At 38.4% G+C, this 15,029-nt stretch overlaps 1 protein-coding gene across 6 annotated transcripts in view; it reads right to left on the reverse strand.

The window, feature by feature from the left end:
* Positions 1-15,029, reverse strand: part of CPED1 (cadherin like and PC-esterase domain containing 1) — a 280,020-nt gene that overhangs the window by 52,556 nt on the left and 212,435 nt on the right. The gene's annotated exons all lie outside the window — the stretch shown is intronic.

Genomic DNA, 15,029 nt, shown 5'->3' on the forward strand with positions numbered 1-15,029 from the left:
ATCATTATAGAGGCATGTTCTGTACTAAGCAATGACTTTTCATAGTCTGACAGGTGCAGTAATAAACATCAGCTTATTGGCTCCCTGAAAGTTCTCTCCTCTGCGCCATCCACCAAGCTGAGCCTGAAAGTTGGGCCACACTCATCTTCTCTTGACTTTTCTGCAAAGCTATTGGCACCTGTACCTGTCCTGGGTCCCTCCACCCTACTTCACCTATTTCCATCGCCACCCTTCTCACTGGGTTCTCTCAGTCTTTCACAATTTAGCTCAAGTAAAAATGCTACCAACTCTGTCAGGATTGCTTTCCCCCTAATTTAGCATGGTGAGCATCTATTTGCGTTATAGATCTCGGCAAGCCCTTCCTGAAACCCTAGCCAAATTATGTCTCCCTACTTTTATCCATGTCAGCACCCAGTTTATTTCCTTCACATTCTTCACCATTTGGTAATTGTTTGTTTGTGATTTATCTGCGTCTTTTCTACTAGACTGAATGCCCCATGGGAACAAATAATTAATTATCTGACTTACACATATACCCAGTACCTACCATACAGTAGACAATAAATATTTGTTAAATGCATAAAAACTTAGACTTAATTGTCTTCTTCAGATCAGAAATTCTCAACAATGGAGAGAAATGATTGGTTTGACTTCTTTGCTCTATATCTCTGCCTCTAATCAGCAATTTCCAGTCACCTTTCCTCATACTATCAAATGCCCTAACCACCAACTCAGATTCCCAGATCTCATACAACGGTGTCCAGGAAATTAAGGAACAAAATGAATGGGAGTGTGTGTTGACTTCTTGAAATCCTGATTCTGTACGTATATCTTCATTTTTAAATTCATGACTGAAACTGAAGTTTAGGATACTGATTAAAGATTAGAAACATGATTTGTATCAAAATATTCATTATAATAAAGCAATTAAAATAACACAAAGTTTATAATAATGTTGTGAGGAGATTTAGTCTGAATAAATATCTGTGAATGATATTTGCTAGCATATGTGTATTTATCTATCCATTTATTTTTGGTGGAGACTGAACTTTCTTTCTAAAGCTAGAAAAAATATCGTTATTGATCAGATTGCAAAAACAATGTTTTATCCAATGTTAGGGAGTGCCGCGAGAAACAATTACCATTATATACCACTGATGGGAGTGCAAATTAGTTCAGCTGCTTTGGAGGGCAGTTCAGAGTCTACTCAAGAAAGACCCTCATGCAGTGCATAAGAAACATGTATATGTATATGTCTAGATCAAAATGGACTAACATGGAGAGCTTTTCAAGACACAGGGTTCAAAAAACCCTGAAGGTTACAGAACAATTCATGCCATCTGACACACACATGCATGTGTGCTCACTGAACCAAGAGCATACTGAATGCTGATTTTGTGGGAACAGCTATGTCTCTGTTAAGAGAATAAAAGGAAATCTGGATAATGATAGTTACTTCTAGAATGTGTTCCTGGTAGGGTATGTCAAAAGGGCTCTAGCTCTATGTAGAATGCTTTACTTTTTATTGATTTTTTATTCTTGTATTACTTGTGAAACTAAATTTTATTTTGAAACAAAATTATAAACAATTTTTACAACCTTAGCTGGAAACTGAAAGTTGCTTTTGGGAAGGCTGTTTTTTTATTCTAGGAGGTACCCTGTCAGTTGTTCCTTTTAAATGTAAAGTACTTATCTGCCCATAGTTCTAAATGCCATAAACTCACCCAAATTTAGGCATGTAAGACTGAGATGTTGTGTTCAATTTATTAATAAAAAGGTGACTTTCACCATATATACATATATACACACATGTGTATGTATATATGTGTGTGTGTGTGTGTATATATATGTATGTATCCATGTAAATAGTGTTGAAACATGCTTAAAAGTCTGGATTTAGATATAACTTTGCCTGGAATTATTGTTTGTTTGGGGTTTCTGTGGAGTGTGCATGACCACATCCTAATATTCACCCAGAGGGCATTAGAATCAAAGTCCAGACCACAGTTGCCGAAGTCCTAACTCGTCTCTTCTGTTGAAGTTCTGCATGTAATTGACATATACCAATCAATGAGAAAAATGCATTGCTCCATGTGTACTGATGGCTTGTCCTGTGGGGAACCTGAGCAAACTCAATCACTGATGAGTGGGTTGTGGCTATTTCAGGTAGGTTAGTCATAGGTGGCCTTTCTGAGGAGAGGACATAGGAACTGAAGAATGAAAAATTTGCGGGGGCAGGGGGGGCAGTGAGAATTCCAAGAAGAAGGAAGAGCATACCAAAGGCCACAAGTTGAGAAAAGGATTTATCTGATCTCTTAAGCAAACAAAAAAAAGAAAAAAAAAGTTATTTTTAAAAAACTGATATGCTGACAATGTATATTTTAATAATCAAATCACTGTATCTTTTCTCAGATGGCACCTCCAAGATGATCTACTGCAAGCTCTTACTCAGAGGAAGAATTACAGATTCAGAAGGTGGTCCTCAGCATTGCTGGACACCTCTCCAGTTAGAAAGGTATTAAAGCCTGGGACGTGAGAAGTGCATGCTGACAAGGCAGGTCGCTGACCCCCAAAGACTTACAGCCCAGCCCATCGTCAGAAATTCCTCCCTAATCTTGAACTGAAATCTGTATTTCATTGGTTTTAATTTTCTCAGGTGCAGCTTAGAATAAATTTACCATAATAATACAGAAGTGTGTTGTGCTCTACTTCAAAGCTGCTGGAACAAATGACCAGTGATAAGCATGATAATATTTTTAATTGTTCAATTTTGCACTTTTTGAATACCCAAAGACCCCACATTTAAGCCCATGATTATAATAAATATAACGCAGAACACAGAAAAGTATAATGGTGTGGCCAGGCTAAGTGACCTCTCTTGATACTTAAACCTCTGTGTTGTCTTCGTGTTTGAATCATTACCTGGGAGGGTGCTGTTTCTGCCATGAGAGGGAGGTTCCCAGTGGGTACCTGTTCTGCACAAGTTGGTAAGTTGGCTCTGTTGTTTCCAACTAAACAGTAACTCCAAGATAGGATGAATCATAGCAATATTTCAAAGGATAGACAGAGGAAAGAATGAGAGAGGGTCACTAGATTTTAATACCTTCTTATCTGTAGTTTAGGCCAAAGAATAGTCTACTGAATTCTCTGCTTCCTTTTGAATTTCTCCTTAGCAGTTAATCTTTGCTTGCAGTTCATATATCCTAAGCCTTTAAGTTAAAGTCTTCACTATTGTGGAAAACCAGAGCAGCCCACTGGAGTGAATATTAATTTGGGGAGCTGTGGCCAGGCAATGTTACCCTTAAAGTTGAATGAAACAAAGCATATGGCTAAATACAGACCCCAGTCCAGAGACTGAGTGACAAAATTGAGGGAGTCAGGAGAAGAAAAGGTGGTATCAAGATAGCTGAGTAGGCTTTACGTACATTAGGCAATAAGAAAATAGTGGGATACATTGGAAAGGGCACCATTGTACTGGGAGTTGTACTTGTGAATTGTAGTTACAGCTGTGCCATGAACTGGCTGTGTGTTATTAAGTCACTTGATCTAGTTTTTCACTACAAAATGGTGAAGGGTGGAGAGAGGAGAGGGGAAAAGTGTGTTAAATGAACTGAAGTACTATGGCAGATTGCATTAGGTGCCTCCACTATATCCGTTCTCCATTCTTCCTTTTTAACAGAAAGACCCTTATATTGTTGGAGGTAGTAATGTACCCAGCATTGAAAAAAAAAATCTATTTCCCAGTCTCCCTTGTAGCTAAAGGTGGTTATGGGACACAGTTCTAGCCAAAGAAATGTAAGTGAATGCTAGCTATGTGTTCCTGGAAAAGGTCTTCTCCCCCAATGCTGCTTTTTCTTTGTCACTCTGTTTCTTCTTTCTGCTTGGAATGTAAACATGAGCCTGATGCATGAGCAGCCATGTTGTGACTATGAGGCAACCATGAGCAGAAAAATAGAAAGAGCCTAGGACATGATGATGCTGTGGAGCTGCAGTGCCAGCTCTGAGCTGCATACCTCCACGCTTTTTGCTATGGAAGAAAAATAAGCTCTTACTTGGGCAAGCCACTGTAGAAATGTAAGATCCAGCAAAACCTCTCTCTTCCTCTAAGAGTCTATGAATCCTATTCTTTTCAGGCCATATGAATCTTTTTAGGTATTCCTTCAGATCTTCAAAGTGATTAATACTACTAATAAAATATTTTAAAGCAGTCTTGAAAGAAAAAACTCATTAGCATCCCTCAATTCTTTCTTCACTGAGATAATTAGTAATTTGGTCAGGCTCAGGAATATTCAAGAAAATAAGCAACAGCTCGGGGTCTTAAGTGTCATCTCTTAGAGCTTCATAGTTTGTATATACAGAAAAGGTAGTATTTAGCAGAGTTGCTTAGAACAGCATTAACCCCAGAAATCACCACACTTAGAGCATATCATTAGATGGAGATTTCACTTGTTCAAACATATGAAGACATATATGTTTAATACATAGTTTAAACAATTTACTTAACTTTTCATGAAGTGCAGCTACTAATAGAAAGCATTACACATAGTGCACTTTGTTTTGCCCCCGCCCAACCCATGAACATATGACCAATCTTCCTGGTTACCAATTCCTCCAGATACCCATTTCTTTCCTTACAAAAGTGTTCAGCCACAAAGGAATAAGTTGTATTTCTCATTTTTAATATGCTATTGTTATACTTATACAGCAATAGTAAATTGGACTATTTGAGCTGGTGGGTATCTTTATACCTTACCTACTTTTATTGGCCCCACAGAATCATTCCTTTAAGATAAGATAATTTTCTCATTAGATAATTTTAAATGTCCACCTAAATTTTAAAATATACATTCACTCCCTGCAACACCAGCTGCTTTCGGAGGGACCCATTTCCTCCTCTTTCCTGAGCTCCTGCCATTTCCAGTAAGTCGGTAATGACCTCTCAAAATGTGACGACCCTGGCATGGCTGCCTTCCTCCAGAAAGGCAGAGCCAGGACTGTTCCTTTCCTTCATCAGAGATGAAGTTCCTGAGAAGGTAATTTCATTATTGGCATACCTGGGCTCAGATTTCTTTCAGACCTCATGACATGTTTTTCCCAATGTTCTGTTGGAATGTTGAGCAAAGGCATCTGCAGGCACCCCAGAGCCCCTGACAATTATTCGGGCTAAGAAGATGTGAAGCCAGGACACCAGCAAATTCCACCACATCTCTTGTGCTTGACACCCTCATGCATGGACCAAAATGCAAGGTTTGCTGTCCACCTCTCTTCTCCCCCAGTCCCGCAAGCCTCATGTTCTTCCCCTTAGACACGTCTTATCATGAATGCACTGATCTGACACTTGCATCCGTGGTAAGCAAATCCTCTATGAAGGATTCACAAGATGTTCCCTCCATCTCCTCGCCTTCCCAGAAACCCAGCCCTGGAGGGAAAAAAAAAAAAAACCAACTTGCCTGCCAAGTCCCTGAGCCTCCCTGGGCATAGTCAGGACGTCTGCCTTCTATCTCCCAACCACCTCCTTCGAGCCATTATTCCATTGAATTACCTTTTGCTGTGGCTCATTTTACTGGGCTCCTCCCTTGTGGCTGTCTTCTACCAACATTTCAATAACGCTTCTGCATTTATCAATGTGACACCTTAGTCATCATCATTCTCTCCACTTCACGATTTGCCATCAAATGTACATACAGAACTATTTCATTTCATTAAACAATATCTTTCCAGAACTTATCAATCAAGCCAGAGCTGCTCCACCTCTGCAATCTTATTTTAATACCTTTTCTCCAAATAAAACATACTTTTCTTCTAAGCTTCTTCCTGCCTGTTCTTCAGTCACGCACAACTTCCATTCCCATGATCCTCTCTTTCAATTTATGTCTATACTGTCCATTTCTATCTCTAAACAATTCACATCTTCCTTTTTTAAAATTTTACCAAAGGTGCACAGAAACACCCCAATCCTGTAACAATACAATTTGTCTCCACCCGAGGTGCTACGTACTACTTGGTGAACTGGCAAAAGTCATACAAATGTAAAGACAAATGCCACAAAAACTTCCTGCTGGTCTCTCAGTACTGCTTGGTATTCTTTTTTCTGTTATCCTGGTTGGAACTCTTTTCCAACGAAAGCTATTTCAAATCTTCATCATTTCCTTAAACTCTCCCCTTCAGCACCTCCTTGGGTCTCATTGGATGACCTTGTCTCCTATTCATAAAGAAATTAGAGCCCATTGGGCAGTGATTTGCTCAACTTCTTACCTCCCACCAATACACTAACTGTGCCCAGGTATACTCCTCTGCCTTCTCTTGTGCTGTAATAAAGTAAGCTGTCTTCCATCTATAAAGTTTGCTTCCTTCGCTTGTCTTTTTTCATCTCATTCCCTTCTACTTCTGAAAATTCTTACCTTCTTGGTCTTGTTACCATTCCTCATCACTGAACACCAACCCCTTTGAAGATTCTTCTTCTGTTGTCCAGCCCTTAAGGTCTGGCCTTCTCCACCACTGTGCCCTTGCCTCTCTTCCTTTGTGCCCTGGAGATGTCGCTCACCTTCATGACATAACCGCTACTTGCTTGCTGATGACTCCCAAACTGTATCCCTGCCTAGGCCACTCTCAGGAGTTCCAGACACATATTCAGCTGTTTCCTGGGCATCTCCCTTGGATGTCTCATGAGAACATCAATTTCAATATAACCATGACAGATACCATGGTTTAGGTCAAAACCCATTCTGACCTCCTTTTTCCTCTATTTCATTTCCTAAAGAGAATAGTTAAGAACATGCCTCCCCTGTTTACCTTATAGTCAAGAGTGGCCTTTGACACAATTCTGGCCAGTGAGATGTAAATAGAAACTTGCTGGGAATTGCAGGGAAAGACTGTGTTTTTCTGGTATAGAGACGTTCCTTTCTCTTTTCTTCTTTGCTGCTTCCTGGAACAGGAACCTGATAGCTGGAACTGTCAACCACTGTCTTGTGAAGGAAAGGCCAAGAGAACTGTGGAAACTTCAGGGCTGACATCCTTGATCTGCTGCAACCATCTACTTCTGGACTACTTGTTGTATAAGAAGAAAATACCTCTTCTTTGTTTAAGCTACTGTTAGTCAGGTTTCCTGTCACTCACAAAATAGCCAAAATTGAACCTAAAAATCATCATTCTCAAATCTGTTCTGTCCCCCATAATCTCAATGCTGCTGAGCTTGGAAGATCCAGTTTCCAAGACAGGCACCTCAGTCATTTGAGTCTCCCCTCTCTATTTCCCCTCATATCCAGCCAGTCACCAGATCTTTATATATACTTTCTTCTCCTTATTTCATTTTTTTTTTCTTTCTTGATTTTGACTGATTCTACTTTGATCTGTGTCTTTGTGTTCTTTAACCATGGGAATTACCTTGACTTCTTAGCGGGTCTCCTCTGCCAGCAGTTCTGTTGCCCACCCATGCATTCATTTTTGCTAAAGTCATTTTTCTAAAATGCAAATCTTATTAACTGTCTCTGGTGCTTGAAATAATTTAAGAAACTGCTTTGTATTTAGAATAAAATTTGGCTGCTGCCTTCCTTTTTAGCTCATTTCCATCCAGTGCTATTAACCTTCACCCCACACTCTGCTTGACCTGTATAACTTCTAGTTTGCCCAGTGCCAATTTCTCTGATGTCTCAGAGCTCTCTGTCTCACACACAGCTATCTCTCAGATGTCTCACACACAGCTATCTGCTTTACCCATCACTTGCTTAACTCCTACTCATTCTTCGAAACCCAGCTTTAGTAGCCTTCCTCCTCTGGGAAGCTTACCCTGACCCAGTAGGGTTCGATGCATATAGTATTGCTCTCTTGCTATAGCCCTCTTAACATTGTTTATTTGTCACCTGCTTTCTTACTGTGAGAACAGGGAGCCTCACTTTTAAATCTGTAGTCTCAATCATTACACTATAGAGCTGGGGACGGAACAGATATACAATTAATATTGCTAACACATGAATGTGTAAAAGGTCCAACTTGAAGACATGTATCATGTGACTTTCTATAAGCTTGTAAATCCTTTATGTGGCTCTTCAGAGTAACAATGTCATATTATGACCTCTCAGTCTTGAGAAGAAAGGCCACAAAGTAAGATTAACTGAAAGCATTTCATTCTCAAGGTCTGTTTTGAAGTACTCACATTGTTTTAATTCTAGGACACGCACTAAAAGATCATCAAAAAATTTTAGACTAGAACAAAAATTAAATCATGCTGAACACTGAACTTAGTATGAGATGCACTGAAATTGTGTTAGGAAATTTTGTTCTATCATTAGAAAATGTTTAATTAGCTCCTGACATAAAAAAATAATTTTTAATACATAAATTAATTATAGTAAACTTCTGAGAAATTTTCCAGATGCCATGTATGATATAATATGATAAGTGCTATAAAGTAAAAATCATGAAATATTTCGGTTTTGAGATTTTTAATATTTTTCATGAAAAGGATTTTAATTTTATTTAGCTTCTCTTATAAAAATCTATCTATATGCCACATCATTCTGACCTCGAAACTTTTTTTCTCATTTTGGCAAGAAGAATCATTTCTTAAGCATAAGCTGAGAAGCAGAATCACAAATCCTGAGTTGTATGTGACTCACTATTGAAGATGCTTATTATGAAAAAAATACATTATAAATACAGCATAACTGCAGGAGATATTTAAATAAAATAATTTAAACTTAAAGCTCATATTTGGGACATGAGCTTTTGTTTCTCCCCCAAATTATTCACTTTTGTATTTTTTAAAAATGCCATATTTAAGAATGGGAGAGGAGACATTAACAAATCTTAATTAATTTGCCAAATATGAATTGAGTGACTATTCTAAGTATGTTAGATAGGAATTATCTAGACAATGTTTATTTTGTATAGACAATGTTTACTTTGTATAGACTTGAAATTAGTGCCAGAATTATATCTGAGGCCATTCCAGCGCCCCAAATATCCATGCTGTAAGGGATCCAGACACAACTGTATAAGTCATGCCATAAGTATATTGCAAAAATATTTTGTGAATATCAAGATGAATATCAGTTGCTAATTAGAATGCTAACCTGGCTTTGACCTAACAGAAACCTAGTATAGATTTGTCAAGCTTTTCAAAGGTAAAACTGGAGCATAAAGATAATTATAATGATAATTGAAATAACTATACTTTTTAGTATTTACTACATGCCAGACATCATATTAAGTAATTACACATGTTATCATATTTTTTTCTCATGACAACGCCTTCCTTCCTTTTAGAAATAAAAAAAACAGAAATACTGAGATGCAGGATCTAAATGCAGGTCTGCCTCACTTCAGACCTTTGCCATGTCATCTTCATACATCGCTGACTTTCCTAAAGATAGAGCAAGTCATTGCTTTTATAGTTTAATTTCAAGCTCTCTGGGAAAGGTCCGATACTTTATCTCCTTTACTCTACCTCCATCCCAATCCCAGCTGAAAGCTGCTTTCCTAAAGTCAACTTGCATTGCTTTGTGTCTTTTCAGTACAGCCATATTGAAGCTGGGTTTGGTATAAATCAATCCATGATGTAAGCTCAGATCTGAAGTTTGTGATCATATTTCTGTTTCTAGCATTTAGCACAATTCTGGGCATGTGATAAGCGCTCAAAACATGGTTCCCAACTGCAGATATTATCAATATATGGGATCAATGACAGGAGAAGAAAGAGATGGATGTGGGAGTTGGCCCAGCTCCAGGGAAGAGCCATTGAAACACAGTAGGAAGGCTGAGAACACAGGGTAAACATGACTTATACACTGTCTCTGGATCCCTTACAGCATGTATATTTGGGGCACTGGGATGGCCTCAGATATAATTCTTGCTCTAATGTTTTGAATCTATACAAAATGAGCATTGTTTAGATAATTCCTATATGATCTATTTAGCTCTAGAATTTTAGGCTTGTGGTTTTTCTTTTTCAGAAATTTCCAAGTGGGTTCCTTGTACAAACTTTCATCTTGTTCCAAAGAAAGAATTATTTTCTGTTTGCACATTGTCTCTAAATTTAACAACTTTTTCTTTGTATTGTAGTCAGTGGACCATAAAATACTGAGTTGCTATTGTGTGAGTCACAGTATTAGGCGTTCAATGAACATTTATAAAATAATTAGTTGAAGTAAACATTCACAGTAAATAATTACATCATAATTTATCTGAAATCATCCTTAACATACACATTAATCCTAAAACTGAGTATTTTTTAAGAAGAAGAGAGAATAATGCATATAAATTCACATTAGAGATTTATATACTTTATGGAGGGCAACTCAAAAATATTTCTCAAAATAGTTACATATACCTTTATATCAGCAATTGTACTGCTAAGACTTTATCCCACAGATATGCTTTATAAAATAGGTAAAGATAAGTGTACAAGAATACTTATTACAGGACTTCCTATAATAGCAGAAAACTTGAAAAGAAGATTGAAATGGGCCAACCACCACACTACTGCAGTCACTAGAGCCATTGTCTAGTCCCAGAACTGTCGCCCATTGCAGAGCAGCTCCCTGCAGAGCAGCAATCCTGCAGGTTGCCGATTGCTGCAGCCACAGACTCTGCAGACACAAGGGAGGTGGCTGCAACTACCACCACCATTGCTGCTGCTGTGAGTTAACCTACTACTGCCAAGGACACCACAGATGTGAGAGAGATGGCTACAGCTACTGGTGCTGCTCCTGGTGCTGCTAACACCAGCATGAAATGAACCTGCTGCTGCCCAGGACACTTCCAAGGACTCCACAGATGTGAGGGAGGCAGTTGCAGCTGCTGGTGCCCCTACTGCCCCTATAAGGTAACCTTGCTGCCACCAAGGACACTACCAAGAACATTGTAGAAGCAAGAGAGGCAGTTGCAGCCACCATGAGGTAACCCCATTGTCACCACAGACACTCCAGACACCAGGGAGGTTGCTGCTGCCATGACATCACCCTGCTGCTGTGGTAGACACCATAGCTGGGTGGGCTGCTGCTGTGCACACCATGGAAAAGTAGGCATCTGCTGCAACTGCCACTGCTGCATTTGCTACCACCACTGGTGCCACGAGGCAGCCACCACTAAAGCCACTGCTGTCATGTGCGTAGCATGCCAAAGCCACCTCCACAACCACCACCACCACATGGGTGACCTGCTACCACAGCAGCAGCTGCAGATGCCACTGCCACTATGCAGTTAGACCATCGATCACTCAATTGCATTGACACAAAGAGGTTCACCAGTGGAATCGGGGGAAAAGAGTTATAGGAGAAGTGATTGCTCTACAAGATGACCAGACATCAAAGAAGTACAGATATTAGAAATGCAGAAAACCAAGAAAATATGACACCACTGAGAGAAAACAGTAATTCCCAAATACCAGACCTTATAAAGTAAGTGACTTTGAAATGACTGAAAAGGAATTCTGAACAACGATCTTAAGGAAACTCACTGAGATACAAGAAGACTCAGTTAGACAACATAATGAAATGAGAAAATAAATCCAGGATATGTAGGAAGAAATTCACAGAGATTAATACCTTAAAAAGGAATGTAGCAGAACTCATGGAACTGAAAGATTCATTCTACAAAATAAAGAATACAACCAAGAGCTTAAGCAGCAGGGTAGAACAAGCAGAAGAAAGAATTCTTGATCTTGAAGACAGTCTTTTTGAAATAACTCAGGAAGACAAAAAAAAAAAAGAATTTTAAAAAGTGAAGAAAATCTAACAGAGGTGGACAACCTAAGGTGCACAAACATCTGAATCATGGGTATTCCTGAAGGGGAGAAGAAAGAAAAAGGTACTGAGAATGTATTCAATGAAAGAATAGTGAAAAACTTCCAAGGTATAGGCAGAGACATGGACCTTCAATATCAGGAGGCTCAAAGATTCCCAAACAGTTTCAATCCAAAAAGGTCCTCTCCAAGGCACATTATAGTCAAACTGTTAAAATTCAAAGGCAAAGAGAGAATCCTAAAAACAGCGAAAGAAAAGTGTCATCATGTATAAGGGAGTCCCCATTAGACTGCAAGCAGACTTCTCAGCAGAAGGTCTACAGGCCAGAAGAGAATGGGATGATATATTCAAAGTACTAAAATAGGAAAACTGCCAGCCCAAAATGCTATACCCAGCAAGACTCCTTCAGAAATGAAAGAGAAATAGCATATTTCCCAAACAAAAACTATGAGAGTTCACCACCACACAACCAGCCCTATAAGAAAGCCTCAAGGGAGTCCTGCATCTGGAATCCAAAACATGATAATCACTACCATGAATACAAAAGAAAGAACAAAACTCACTGGTAGAACAAAAATGCAAAAAAGAGAAAGAAACTGTATTCTAACAACAAACACCAGAGACAAAAACAATAAAAGAGAAAGAAAGAAACAAGATATAATGCTGGAAGTAAGATAATACCTTTCAGTAACATCCCTAAATGTAAATGGATTAAATTCCCCACTCAAAAGACACAGACTAACTGATTGGATTAAAAAGCTACAACCAACTATATGCTGTCTATATAGTTGGGTAAGGGACCCAACTTACCTATAAAGGCACACACAGACTAAGAGTGAAGGGATGGAAAAAGATATACTATGCAAATGGAAATCAAAACAAGTGGCGCTGGGAAAACTGGATACTCATATGCAGAAGAATGAAACTAGATATGCACCTCTCACCATATACTAAGATCAACTCAAAATGGATTAAAGACTTAAGTGTAAGACCTGAAACTTAAGGGAAAATATAGGTGAAGCACTTCAGGAACTAGGTCCAGGCACAGACTTTATGAACATGAGCCCAAGAGCACAAGCAGTAAAAGAAAAAATAAACAAATGGGACTATACCAAACTAAAAAGCTTCTGCACAGGAAAGGAAACAATCAAGAGAGTCAAACGACAACCTACAGAGTGGGAGAAAATTATTGCTAACTATTCATCCAACAAAGGATTAATATCCAAAATATACAAGGAACTCAAGCAATTATACAGTAAAAAAACAAATAACCCAATTAAAAACTGGGCAAAGGAGCTGAATAAACATTTTTCAAAGGAATACATACAAAAGGCCAACAAGTACATGAAAAAATGCTCAACATCATTAGTCATCAGGGAAATGCAAATTAAAACTACATTGAGATACCACCTCATCCCAGTTAGACTGGCTATAATCAAAAAGATGGTGAGTAACAAATGCTGGTAAGGATGTGGAGAGAATAGAACATTCCTACACTGTTGGTGGGACTGTAAATTAGTACAACCACTACAGAAAATAGTATGGAGGTTTCTCAAACAACTACAGATATATCTTCCATACGATCCAGCAATCCCACTTCTGGGTATATACCCAAAGGAATGGAAATCATCATATTGAAGGCATACCTGCACTCCCATGTTCATCGCAGTTCTGTTTATGATAGCCAAGACACAGAAACCACCTAAATGTCCATCGATGGATGACTGGATAAGGAAACTGTGGTATATATATACACTGTGGAATACTACTCTGCCATAAGAAAGAATGAAATACTCCCATTTGCAACAACATGGATGAGCCTGGAGAAACTTATGTTGAGTGAAATAAGCAAAGCACAGAGGAATAAATATTGCATGTAATCACTCATATGTGGGAGCTAAGAGAAAAAGAAGGAAGAAAAGACCACAGTAGTGCATTGGACTTGCAGAGGGAGAGAACATTCCTTGGGCTACAAAGTGGAGTGGTGGGGGAAGGTGGAGGGAGAGGGAGGTTGCAGATAATTGGGTGGGGGACACAGGGTACAAATGCAATTTGTGGTAATGGGTATGCTTCCAGTATGAATCTGGCCCTCACATCATGGGCACGAGGGGTGACAATCAGCTTTGTATCTCATGAATATCCATTACCAATTTTTTAAAAGATCAATTTCTAATGGCAAAAAATAAAAAATTAAAAAATTAAAATGAAAAAAAAAAAAACCCAAACAGGAGTAGCTATTCTTATATCAGACAAAATAGACTTTAAACCAAAAACTATAAAAAGAGACAAAGAAGGTCACTGTAATGATAAAGGGATCTATCCAGCAAGAAGACACAACAATCACAGATATATATGCATCCAACATCAGAACAACCAGATATAGATAAAGCAAATGCTATTAAACCTAAAGAAAGAGATAGGCCCAAATATGATAATAGTAGTGGACCTGAACATCCCTCTCAACATTGGACAGATCATCTAGGCAACAAATCATCAGAGAAACACAGTATTTAAACCACACTTTAGACCACCAATTGGACTTGGCAGATTTCTACAGAACATTTCATCCAACAACCACAGAATATACATTCTTCTCATCAGCACATGGAACATTCTCCAGGATAGACCACATGTTAGGTTACAAATCAACCCTCAACAAATTTTTAAAAAATTGAAATCATTTCAACTATCTTCTCAGACCACAGTGGATTAAAACTACAAGTCAATAACAAATAAAACTCTGGAAACTACACAAATACATGGAAATTAAACAATATGTTCCTGAATGACATATAGGTCCAAGTAGAAATTAAACAAGAAATAAAAAATTTTCTCAAAACTAATAAAAATAAAGACACATCATACCAAAACCTGTGGAATACTACAAAAGCAGTACTAAGAGGAAAGTTCATTTCAATAAGTGCTTCCATCAAAAGAATAGAAAGATTTCAAATAAAAAACCTGATTCTACACTTCAAAGAACTAGAAAAACAAGAACAATTCAATCCCCAAATTAGTAAATGGAAAGAAATAATGAAGATGTGAGCAGAAATAAATGAAATAGATTCCCAAAAAACAATACAAAAGGGCCGAGCCCGTGGCGCACTTGGTAGAGTGCGGCGCTGGGAGCGCTGCGACGCTCCCGCCGCGGGTTCGGATCCTATATAGAACTGGCTGGTGCACTCACTGGCTGAGTGCCGGTCATGAAAAGGACAAAAAAAAAAAAGAAAAAAAAAAACAATACAAAAGATCAATAAAACAAAAAGTTGGTTTTTCAAGAAAATAAAC

Source organism: Cynocephalus volans, chromosome 6 (assembly GCF_027409185.1).
Source record: "Cynocephalus volans isolate mCynVol1 chromosome 6, mCynVol1.pri, whole genome shotgun sequence".
Lineage (NCBI taxonomy): Eukaryota > Metazoa > Chordata > Mammalia > Dermoptera > Cynocephalidae > Cynocephalus > Cynocephalus volans.